A 12,237-nucleotide genomic window follows, 5' to 3' on the forward strand; every position below is an offset into this window, starting at 1 on the left:
TTCTTCAAATGCCATAAAGTGACTTATTTTTTTTTCGTTAGCGAACTAAAAGCTGTAAAGTTAGCATCGCACAATCTAAAATCATGAATCCATGCAAGAAGTACCAAGAATACTCTAGCATTACTACGAAAATATGCCATCTAAAATATTTAGTACTCTAATACTTTCCCAAAATTGTTTTGGCTTCTTACTTAATAGGTGTTTATTTCGAATTCCCTACTTAATTTCTATCATTTGAAGTTCATAGACCCATTCAGTGAACAGCCAACAGCTGATTGGAAAGAAGTGACCTCTGGTGGCAGTAGCACAGCATAAATATGCTAAGTAGGTGTTTGGAGTTTAGACTTGGTGTTGATTTATGAGCGGTCCGCACACCACAACAGTGGCAAGTCTCTAGGCACTGTAATTATTACTGATCATAAATCTAATAAGTGTCGGTAGAGGTCGCCTGGAGCAGTCACTGACCTGCAAGATTGTACAGCGCTAACTGGAGAAAGGAAGCTTATTTGATAAGCTACCTTTTTTATATTTATTTATAGTAGAAATAAACGACGAGAAACTTAACGAAGTGAAAATCAAATTGTCTTAAATTTAAGTACCGGAAAATTTACACTTAAATACGTTAATTTTATTTCCGGCCATTGCAGAACTGTTACTGTTTTAACGAGTTTCGGAAATATGCTTAATTACGAGGCAATTAAACTTTCTCAAGCTTAGAGAAAACTTGAACTAGTACTCGAATAAGAACTAGGCAAAAGTTCGATATTTATTATTGATATGAAGACTTAAAACAGTGTTAGCTGCGAAGTCCAGTTCTTGTCCCCACGGGGGGAATAAGAGTTGACATCGTGTAGTATGATAGGGGGAAAAAAATTCATGCTATAAAGCTAGCTACAGAACTCATCTAAGCTGAGAGAAATTACGAAGGGAAGCGTCCCCCTCCAAAAAAAAAAGTGTCCCTGCCTCTTGTTTTAGTGTGGAAGCTGATTTTTCTAGCAAGGGAGGCGACTTACATTTGGTTTGCCACTTTAGTGTGTATATTTGAATAATGGCTATTTCGATACTTGACATGTAGATTAGCATCCTTGTTTTTGTCAATAACTATTCATATTTTGAATATGAATCAACTTGTATTTGCTACAAAACACTACTTCGGTCTGAGATTAGCCTGAATTTCTGCACTCGTTCGACTTTTAATCCACGAAAATCGCGTGACTGCACACGGTTCTACTTTGGCACATGCAGCTAGCTTGTTCACGCGACTAATTCATAGTTTAATCAACTCATTTAAATAACGTTGAATGTTTTTAGTTGTGTGTTTTCGATAGTAGTTGAATATTTTACCTTAACGAAAATGTTGCTCTAAATTAACTTCCGTTGGCTTTTACAAATCTTCAAATGCGAGCTCTGCGTTCATCAGATTTTTAAGATTTCAAATTAAATCATTTGTGCACACCTTAGTCCAGTCCATTTATACCATCCCTTCTCGTATTTTGAAGCTTTTTACTCTAGATTCCTTATTTCCTTCAATGTCGTTTTAAATTTTAACTCTCGAATATATTTGATGCTAAGCCTTAGTTCTAATTAATACAGATTATGATTAATGAAATTTTTTAAAAAAAAAGCCTTGGCGCTCAAATTAAAAGTTTGGGAAAGATCTCGACCAGTAATTTTCAATTTCAGAAATTTTTACGTGTTCTCTGGTAATCGTGTCCCTACATCTTTCGAAAGGCATGTACTAATACCTTGCCTGTTACATGATTTATAAATCTTTCCAGCAAAACAAACGCCAACCAGAAGAATACAGCTAATAGGCATGCACATCTGCTTCATACTCTTGGTTAATTTCGCTGTAATTCCAAAAAAAATGCTAAGCCAAAGCTCCAACTTTTATTGTTTTACCTCTGCAAATTGAATGCATTTTCTAGTGGACCTTTGCTGGTCGCTTGTCTTTGGGAATGAAATTTTTCCTTCCTATCTGCTGTTTAAAGAAAATGCCACAAAACTGCTGAAGAGAACGCAGTGTATGTGTCAAATTTCCATTTTGAAGTGGCCTTCGTTTTCTCATCTGAGAATAACTCTGCGCTTTTTTATTAGACTAAATTATATCACATCCGATGCAATTACCTGCTTGCTTATATATATCCCTTTTTAGTCTGAAAAAATGCGAAACTTAACTCTCCTTAGTTTTTATAGAAGATCTACGTGTTCTTATGTATCCCATTTTCAATGCTGCCTTTTCAGTTCATTGATAACTGGGAATTTTTGTGACCCTCAACCACGAAAGGTTGTGAACCTGTAGTAAATTTAGTACCGTAAATGGGCTCAGGTTTCTCCATTTTTATTAACTGATATATTTATTTTTTACATAGCTCTAGAATAGTTTCTTGACTTTTTCAAGATAGTTCAGATCTCCCAGTAGAAGGCGGTGAACGTCTCACACAGGGCGATGAAATTCATCCACCATCTAAAGATAACTACAAACATCAATGCACATGGGAATTCGATTTCCCACCCCAGCCAGTTTGTTGGAGTAGAACGCCCTAACCACTCGGCCAACAAAGTCTGCAAAGGCAGCGTGGTTGGCTTTAAGCAGGCGCATACTTGGGCATCGTGCAGTGGGCCGAAACATTGGAAAACCAACTCCATTTTTAATTATACATAATTCTGTTCTAAAATTAACATGGAACGAATCTCTTTTAAAAAATAATTCGAATGAAAGGTACACTTGGAGTATATATTATATTTAATGCGTTTAAATTACGATAGATATTTTTTCAGAGGCTGATCTCTTATACAAGTGGCTTCCTCAAGCTCCATTTTAACTTCAGCAATGCTGACCATAGAACACTAATTTTAGTACAAAATACAAGAGTCTCATTTTAGTTCAATGTTAAATCTAATCAAACTAAACCAAATGTCTTGGAGGTCTATAAAAACTAATTTTTTCGCCTACTTGCAGAAAAATAGTGTATTGAAGGGAAGGAGTTTCGATACTTTAGCGACCAAGGCATTTGAAGCCAGCGTCATTAAACAACCAACCTACTCCCAACGTGATCGCCCCTATTCTGGTAGTAACCACAAACTAGTAGTTGCTAAAGTAGCAATACTACTTTAGTAGGGTTTTAAAGCCAGAGATGCAATCATCTACTTCCGTATGAGACTAGCTAACTCAACTTTGAAAAGCCCTGATAAACTTAAGTGGATATTTCTTTCTTTCCCGTAATCCTAAATGGACTGTTGGTTCATTCATGGCTGGTAGGTGATATTCTTTGTTAGCCTCTTCCAGTCATCTCGGTCTCTTGTTCTTGATGTCAGTTGAGAAAGGGATGAATTTGTCCATTTTTCGATGTTATCAGTCACTTTTAATCGAGGTCTGCCCCTAACCCTTAATCTCGGAACGATTGCTTTGGAAGGCCATTAGCCCTATTCACATGTCTAAACAATTTCGTGTCCTCTTCTGATGACTGTCAGAATATTTTCAGTCTTTCTCCCGTCTATTGAATCAATCAGTTTTCGGACATTTTCATTGGTTTCGTCAGCGGTATATATAGGGAATTCTCAAGTGGATATTAGATCCAGCATTATTTCAAAGCCTAATGTAGAAACTATGAAAGTTTCGTTAAAAAAAAAAAAAAAAAAAAAAAAAAAAAGTTGACCAGACAGCTTACGGAAATACACTCTCCGTCATTCACGAGTTGACTTAGCTCGGACTACTCAAAAGACATACGCGCCGCCCGAGCATGTGTGTGTATATGTATATATATACATACACACACACACACACCTTTTTTGTTTAGTCCATTTTGATAAGGTTTCACTAGCTTGATAGCTGTTTCTAACTGGTTGATTCTTCAAGCAGTAACCTTAAGAGAGAGAACTCTTTCAGTACTAAGGAACTTGCAAGTTCCTTAATACTGAACTTTACTCATATAATAATACTGAACTTATAATTTTACATCGCCGAAATGAAGCCTTTTGGCTCATTTATTTTAGTAAAAAGCCGGGATAAAGTTTCTTCGCGTTAGGCAGAAGGATTCCAACCCAGCTCTTTCAAATTCAGGGCTGAGTCGAATCCAAATGAATTACGGGGACTAGTCCGGTAGTATGACTGTGTAATAAAATACGCTTGAAAGGAATACATTTGTGGACAGATGCCCCGCCTCAAATTTAAAGTTTAAAACATCTTGAGCTGCAATAAATGTCTCGAAATGTTGCATACCCTTTCCACTGAGGTGAACGTACTAAGCTGAACTAGTTCAACTATAATCAGTGGGCGTTTTCATTATAGAAAGCCTCTCACTGAATTCCACCAGCTTTAAATGTCTTAATATGCATTACAATGGGACTACTTAATGTGCTAATTAAAACGAAGCGTAGAGGTATGCTTTCCTCTTCAGTAACTGCACAAAGTGCATATTCAGTCGAGCAGTTCCTTTGTGCTATATTAAAGGCTACGACTTATGAGAATTAATCTTTAATTATATTTGTATTGACTGAGAAATTACATTAATAAATGTGGTAGTAACTGAGCCTGGTTGAAGAAGAGGGAGTTCGAGTATGAGATACTGGAAATCAAGAGTCCAAGGGATGCTAATCCTATTTACAGTAACATTTCAATGCGTTTTTAGTCTCCTGAAATATTAAGATCTGTCTGAGCGCAAACATTTCTTTCAAGTACGGCTAGACAGGTTTAAGTCTCAATTCATGATTACATTTTCACATGAATGTCGGAAAAACCGATTCTTTGTGGCTTGGTTGGTTTCAACAATACGCCTTGGTTTATCCCTCTCTGATACTGGGGTTTTTTATCCCTCAAAACCCGAAAACCGGTCAGAAGAACACACGCAATTTACAGACATAAGGTGGTTAATCATTATTCCCAATATTCTATTTCGTCGTATGCGGATTCGAAACTCTGTATAGTGCAGTGTGCGTCTTCGCTTAACTATAAAAAAACGATATCGTAAAACTCGATTCATTTTCATTATTAAAGAAACAAAAACAGATAATAATACGTTTAAGCCATTGTGCATGCGACTGTTCTAGAACAAATAGCTACAAAACTTATAGTGCTATATATATATTGGCTCTTGGATTAGAGATATTAAGAAATTTTCTATCCCGAAAATTTCTCCCTTCCTCCTTTATATCCCGTAATGTATAGATCATCGTGAAAATAGTTGTCTTCCTCCCCATACACAAACTATAAATTAGAAGCTAAAGTTATAAGGAATTATTTTCTTAAAACTATTAGTTCCACAACTCCCTCATGATGGCGCTGTAAGAGATTCTCGATATAGAAACACAAAATTAGTATGCTGAATCAATGGTCATGATTTTCATTTAATTATATTAAGTTAAAATTTTAAATATGTATGTGTGATATTTTAGTTTGGTTCGAAGTATAATTGTGTACTGTAAAAAAAAAAAAAAAAAAAAAGTTGACCATATTTACAAATTAGAAAACCACTGTAATAAATTCTTAAACAAAATTTTCGTGTAATTATCACTAAATGAAATGTAAATTATGAATATCTTCCGGTAGCAGTCTCTGTAGAATAAAATGCTCCCACATACAACTTAAATAGCTATTGCGTACCTCATTGTAATATTCACTGACCATGAAATGTCAACTACCAGAATCGCATCGACTCATGACGCCATCTAAAGGAGTTCGGAAGCAATTAAAAGTCCATAATTAAGTAAGATTACAAAACATATGACGACACAGACTGGTCTGATTGTGACATCACGCCTATTAAGTCAACCAGAAATATCGTGGGATGGTGCTTGAACGCATTTTTGTAAGAAACTTGCTTGCCAACGCTGACAAAGTTGAGTTCATAAATTTCCGTTCTTGGCCGAAGCGCACATGAGTCGCTTTGGCTCGAGCCGCTAATGATACCCCACGTTGAGGACATTATGGAATGAGCTGCAGAATACGATAATAATGTCTTAAAGGAGCAGTTAGTCGAACCCGCGTGACTAAATGCTTATGGTGGACGGTGTGGCTTTGCTTTCTTTTAGTGGAAGTTCGTTCCGTCCGTTGACCTTGGTTGTGTCGTGTTTTAGACTGACACCTTCTGGTTGCGGAAAAATGCTCTACGTTTACCAACGTCTGAGATGAGATATATACCCCCATATTTCCGTAACTCGTATTATAATCTATGGACGTTAACACACAAAGAGGATGTTGAGTTCTATAAATATTCTCACTTCCGGTTTCACCCAGTCTACTAAAGGCGTGAATAGAAATTGGAGACAAACATCACATGTTTAAGAAAAACATGACTCGTCTATCGGCTGGATTTTTACATAAAAATAGTTCCGACTTGCAATAGTATTACAGATTGCGTACCCAAAATGACTGTTTCGGAATGTGTTGGGGAGGTTGCAAAGACAGCATTAATCTTCGCCATTTGTACTGTGTAAATATGACAACACATGGTTTAGAAAATAAAATGGTCGAATCTTTTCGGCATTTTTTTTTTTCCTCGTTATTCAAAATCAGAGGACTACAAAACTTTTGTAGTCCTGTGATAGGCAAGTAAAAAATTTCTTGGTACGAAGCATATGCTTTGCATATAAAGAATGGTATGGTTAGATTTAGAAATTCGTTCAAAAAAAGATCTTGAATATTTTGCTTTCTGTTTAACTTAATCATATAGAGGGTAGATTATGACCATTTCTGGTCATGTAATGAGAACATGTAATGCAGAATGGGTTAAGCACATAAAACGATAAATCCATCTTTTTTATGCACTAAAATTAGTGATTAGTTTCCCCGCCATATAGTTATCTGGAGTAGTTTGAATACGATTTTCTTTCCCTCTCGTTAATCTTTAGGCAACTTGTTTTCCAAGGGGGAATATCAACACCTGTTATTTTTTTCGAGAGGGTCCTCATGGGTTAAGATCGGAGGAACAAAAGGAAAATTGGAAAGCCCACTCTTTATAATGTCCGCACCTAGGCCTAATAGCTGTGGTAAACGTGATTTAAACTCTTGCTAATCATATGGTGGTTATCTGTCAAAATGCTCACTTGGTGAGAGAGATGGCGATCCGTACCTACAGGTCACATGAGCCCCATTACGTGTAATAGAGTCGTCACGATCCGCCCCTTTGGGGAACTCAACAATGGTACCCATGAGTGGCGAAAGACAGTGATGGATTGCAAACACGCATTGTGACATTCCTGGGTCATTCTTCGGGCAAAGAATCGGACCTTTCTGTTATGTAACATGGAAGTTGTGAATGGAGACTGGTGTGCAGTCATTAAAATGCTAATCGAGTACACAGTTCGGTATAGTTAGGCTTAAGTATGGGAACCATTATGACCCTCCCTTGGTGCTGATCTACTTTAAGGCTTAAGAATGGTTATTTCACCGCTTCGGCGTGTTTGCGGTACCTCTAGATGAAAATAAACATGGAACCACAGGAGATGCAGATGAAATATCTACACACAGCACTCCTTCCCGTTAGTTTTCTTTTCTTTTTTTTTCTGTGGGAATTATGAAGAATATCTTAGGCCATCGCATTAACGATGATAAATGGGAAGTTGTCTTTAGACAGTAATGTTGGTGGGTGGGTGAACGTTACTTGGTCCCATTTCTCGGTTCCCACGGTATACCTCCCTTAGGGAAGCTAGTATGGGAAACTACGACGAAAGATGCTTTCTCTAAAGAAAAAAAAAAATCCGGGAGATATGCAACTTTTCAATGTGTCTTGAAGTCCGGGAAAAAGATGCTAATCTTATATACAGCATCCAAGGCATATATACTTCCTTTCCTCTATCCAACAATGTGTCCGATTTTTTTTTTCTCTGCAGTTTTCGTATAATATAATAATATTGGAGATCCAAGTTATCCATGTAAGAAATACATCTCTAATGAGAATCAATATGGTGGTGGTGGATGGTAGATAGCGTTGTGTTGATGATAGTAGTGTTATTGTGTAGTTGGAGGTTTAAGTAGGGAAGATGGTGAGTTGTGTATCCTACGATGAGTTATTGGGGATGTTACGTAATGATAATGAGTGGCCATTAGATGGAAGGATTGCTCATATGCGGGTAGATGCTGTCTGGAATGTATCTGAAATTAATTTTCGTAAAACAATTTAGAAACAGTTTAGTTTCTAAATTGTTTATCAACTATTTAGAAACTAAACTAACAAACATCGAATGCAAAAATCCTAATTAACCAAGAGACATTTGTTGGCTATTGGGAAATTATCAACAGTTTTTCATGTCGGGATTTTTCCACTTATGGAGATACGATTTTCGGGATGAAGGGAAGGTTGCAGATGAAGGCCAAAGTTTATGAGAATTATTGAAATGATTAAATGAAATTAAGAGGTAAGACAAGTGTAATTAGAATGTTAATACTGTTTTTAGTTAAATAAATATAATTAATTTAATGTTTGTTTTATTTGTTGTTTGGGGTCTTCTCTACGCATAGAATGAGCATAAGGTGGTATTATAAATACATCCCAGTAATTCGAGATGAATCTTGGGAAGAGAGAGGGAGGGGAACTAAATTACCAAACGCACGTCGACAAAAGTTTAAATAAAAACCTGTTTGTGCTCTCTCATAGCGTTAAACAAATATTTGAATGAAAGAGAACATGCCTGCCCTCTGGTAGTTAGCAGGAGAAAATTATTCGCTTCGGCAGTCCAAATTGCTTCAGTCTGCGAATAATCTTCACTCACTGCGGTACAGGGGAGGAAGACTAGTGAGGGAAGGAGGTAGAGAAAACGAAGTTCTTGATTGAGGTAAACAAGCATCCATCACCATGGCAGCGAGTTTGCTAATATCACAACGCTAATGGAAATAAATAATTCATTCGGAAAGAAGGCAATCTCGAAGCAAAACATAAAACATTGGCACGTAATAAGTACATCCGTGTTGGTCATAAATAACGAGAAATTGTGATCGTTGGGTCATGGACAGACGCAAACTAAGGTAGACACCTAGAGGTAGAAGGAGTCCGTTACATTTAGCGATAGTTATCTCAACTGACAACGTTTGTCCGGAAGACATCTGTGTTAGCTTGGAAGTTACGTCATTGACAGACGTGACACAGGAAGCTAACACAACTCACAGCGGGGGCCATTGACTGCTTTATATGAACCCCTTCGGTCACATGACCTGCCCTACTCCGTCAAGCGTTGTGAAATCGCAAGATGATCTTTCACTTCCTGTCCCTATTCAAATGGAAGGACACCAAATGGATTCAGCTCCTCCCTTGTCTAGAAAGCGGTAGACATCTTACTAATATTGAACCCGCTGATGTGCAAATCGCTATGGATGAAAGTAGGAGATGATTTTTGCTGCCGGTGTGAGATTAACACGCTGTTAATTGGTGGCCTGACCTGAAATGGCTTAAAAAAGTTCAATGTTTGGTCTCTAGAAGCAGATTTTCCAGGCTATGTAAAAATGAATAAATATGCAAATGAACCTACCCTGGATGGGAGCCACATAAAAAACAAAAGTAAAGTACATAATAAAAAGCATTCGGCTTCTAAGGTACATCACTCTTCGGTTGACTTTCATTTGTACTCAATAAAAATGTCCACCATGACATCATGGACAAAAGTTAACTCATCAATAACGAGATTCATTCTTTGTTCATATGTAAAACCGACCTAGTACATGTGCCGCAGTAATTTAAAATCGACTTTCTGAATCAAACAACTATCATGATATTTTAAAGAAATAACTGAAATATCCATGCAAATTCTTCTACACGCTTTTCCGCTGGATTTAGCGTATTTGTCTTGGTTAGATCACCGATTAGCGTATGACGTCTGTTTGCTGTGTGAGTTCTTTGACCAAGTTTGCTTTGCCAGATATCAGATGAATTCAGGCTTAGCATGAAAAGGCTTAAGGAAAGGTTTGTCACTACTTCACAAAGGGTGCGTTTTTATGATCCTCGTCATTGTTACAATTCCATTGCATCGTTAATGGACAAATGATGTAGTTCACAATGAGAAATACTAGAAATTAGCTTTCGTAAAGATACGATTCTTTCATGGGATTTCAAGTTAAATTTAACGGTTCATAGAATGAGGATATTACTAAATTTCACCAAAATTCGTCAAACAGAATGACGGACTGGTAGACAGTTATACATTGCTTGTCTCTAAATTAGACTGAACCAGACTAATGAAGTTTGGAGTATATTTTTAGTTGCTAACATGAAACGTGAACTGGAATACCTATCAGTAAAAAAAGTTCGTGACTGGCACTTCATTAATGGGATAAGACTGACTGTTGATTTAGCCAACAATTCCGAGATAAGACCGACTTAATTCTTTGTCACTTCATTCGTCTTTGAATACATTTCGGTAAACATAAAAGATTTTTAATGGGTCACTGGACTGAAAAAAAAAAAAAAAAAAAAACCCACGCCTGCGGTTTCTATTTTGGACACCCAACGGAGCATTCATTAAGCGGTTGTGTGCACAATGAAAAGAAACACAGTCGAAGGCACTAGGGGATGCAGAAGGCATGTTGTAAGATTTCATTAAGATAGCTACAAGTAATGCCGTAATTGTACGGACAGAGAACAGAATTTCGAGGAATGCGAGATACGTAACCATCCCGGCTATCACTTACTGCCTGCCCGGGACGGAGAGAAATCAGATAAAAGCGTCAGGCCTTTGGCTTTACCGTAGTTTCACCCCCTCCCCCCGGCGGCTAACTAAACACAAACTGTGTGTGGTTATGTGTATGTGTGTGCGCGCGCGCGAGGGTCACACGCCTTTTTTTTTTTTTTTGGTACCTCGCCAGTTTCATATCCTTCCTTCTTCATTGGTGCCCGAGAAAAAGTCATTAGTACCGTTTATCATACCTAACAACACCCTCGGCCATCTTGTCCTGTTAGTGAATGTACGTTGATGCGTATCGCAAGCCATCTTCACCAGGTGGAGCTACTCATTCACTCACCTTCCACGTATCTTCCTGTGGTAGAGTACGTTGTCCAGATAGTGTAAACATCCAGTGATTTCCTGTAGGTCATGACTTGAACTCAACGCCCCAAGTTGGGGATGACGAGGAAAACATAACAAAATGGCGACCTTTGTGGAGCGATTGTTGGGAAAAATCATGTGACCACCACATAATGTTTTATGCTTTTATTAAACATTTCCGTATGCAGCCTTCGCAATGATGTATGCTGATTTATGCAGCTCTAATACTAATAACTGTAATCATTATCCCACTAAGTATATTCGAAAAACACAAAAATGTTTTGTTTATATAATTTTTTTTACAGTATAATGTATTTAAAAAATATAAGACTTTGTACATTGCTGATTACTGTAGCATCTATGACAAGAAGTTTCGCTGCATCCTCGGAAATTCTACGATTTCGTATAATTCAAAATATTGACTGCTTTCGCTTTAAATACGTAATGACAAACTTAAGCAAATTCACAAAGATGCTGACATAAACATTGCTATTTGCAATTACATTAATAAATTAGACTTTAAAATGTAGTCATCTATTTTATTCTTGAATAAATAATTGAATTGCATATTTCAAGCATTTTGTATATTTCATTTACTTGTAGATTTAATGAAATCACGACATCACATTAGCCTTATTACATACTTTGGAGCAAATGTAGACATTGAAGGCAGAGCTGGCAGGGATATAATCTAAATTAAAATTAAAAATTAAACTAAAATATTAAAAATATTCTGGTCCCAACGTATAATGGAATTTCAGATCCCTTCTTATGTAAGCTGCCTGAACAAATTCACCGATGAAATAACAAATGCAGATAGAAATGGATCAGACACATACTATGAATGGATAGCAGAGATTCCAAGGGGAGCTTTGACATGGATTCCGGAATGGGAAGGCCTAAATTAACTTAGCACAGAATAACAGAAAAGGAAAGAAGAATGGTTGGCTAGCAGAGCTTCAGAAGCTGAATTGGTGACTCAAGACAGAGGTATTTGGAAGAAACGGGTCTCCGCCTTAAGTGCCATCACACAAGAAGAGGATACGTAAGTACATTTTTTCTTTTACTACATATTGATTGATTTGAATTTCTTTGTGGCATTTGCAGTTCAATTTAAGAACTTTTGTTTTAGTCATATTTATTTTAAGACCAGTCAGTTCAATTGTTTTATACAAGCCTTCCATTCTTTTTGTATATCATTGTATTTTGATGATGCCACGATTGTGTCATCAGCATAATCTAGACCTTTTAACTGTGTCATAGGAA

Source organism: Typopeltis vanoorti, chromosome 8, assembly GCF_054136105.1.
Source record: "Typopeltis vanoorti isolate ZY-2024b chromosome 8, IOZ_Tvanoo_1.0, whole genome shotgun sequence".
Taxonomy (NCBI): Eukaryota; Metazoa; Arthropoda; class Arachnida; order Uropygi; family Thelyphonidae; genus Typopeltis; species Typopeltis vanoorti.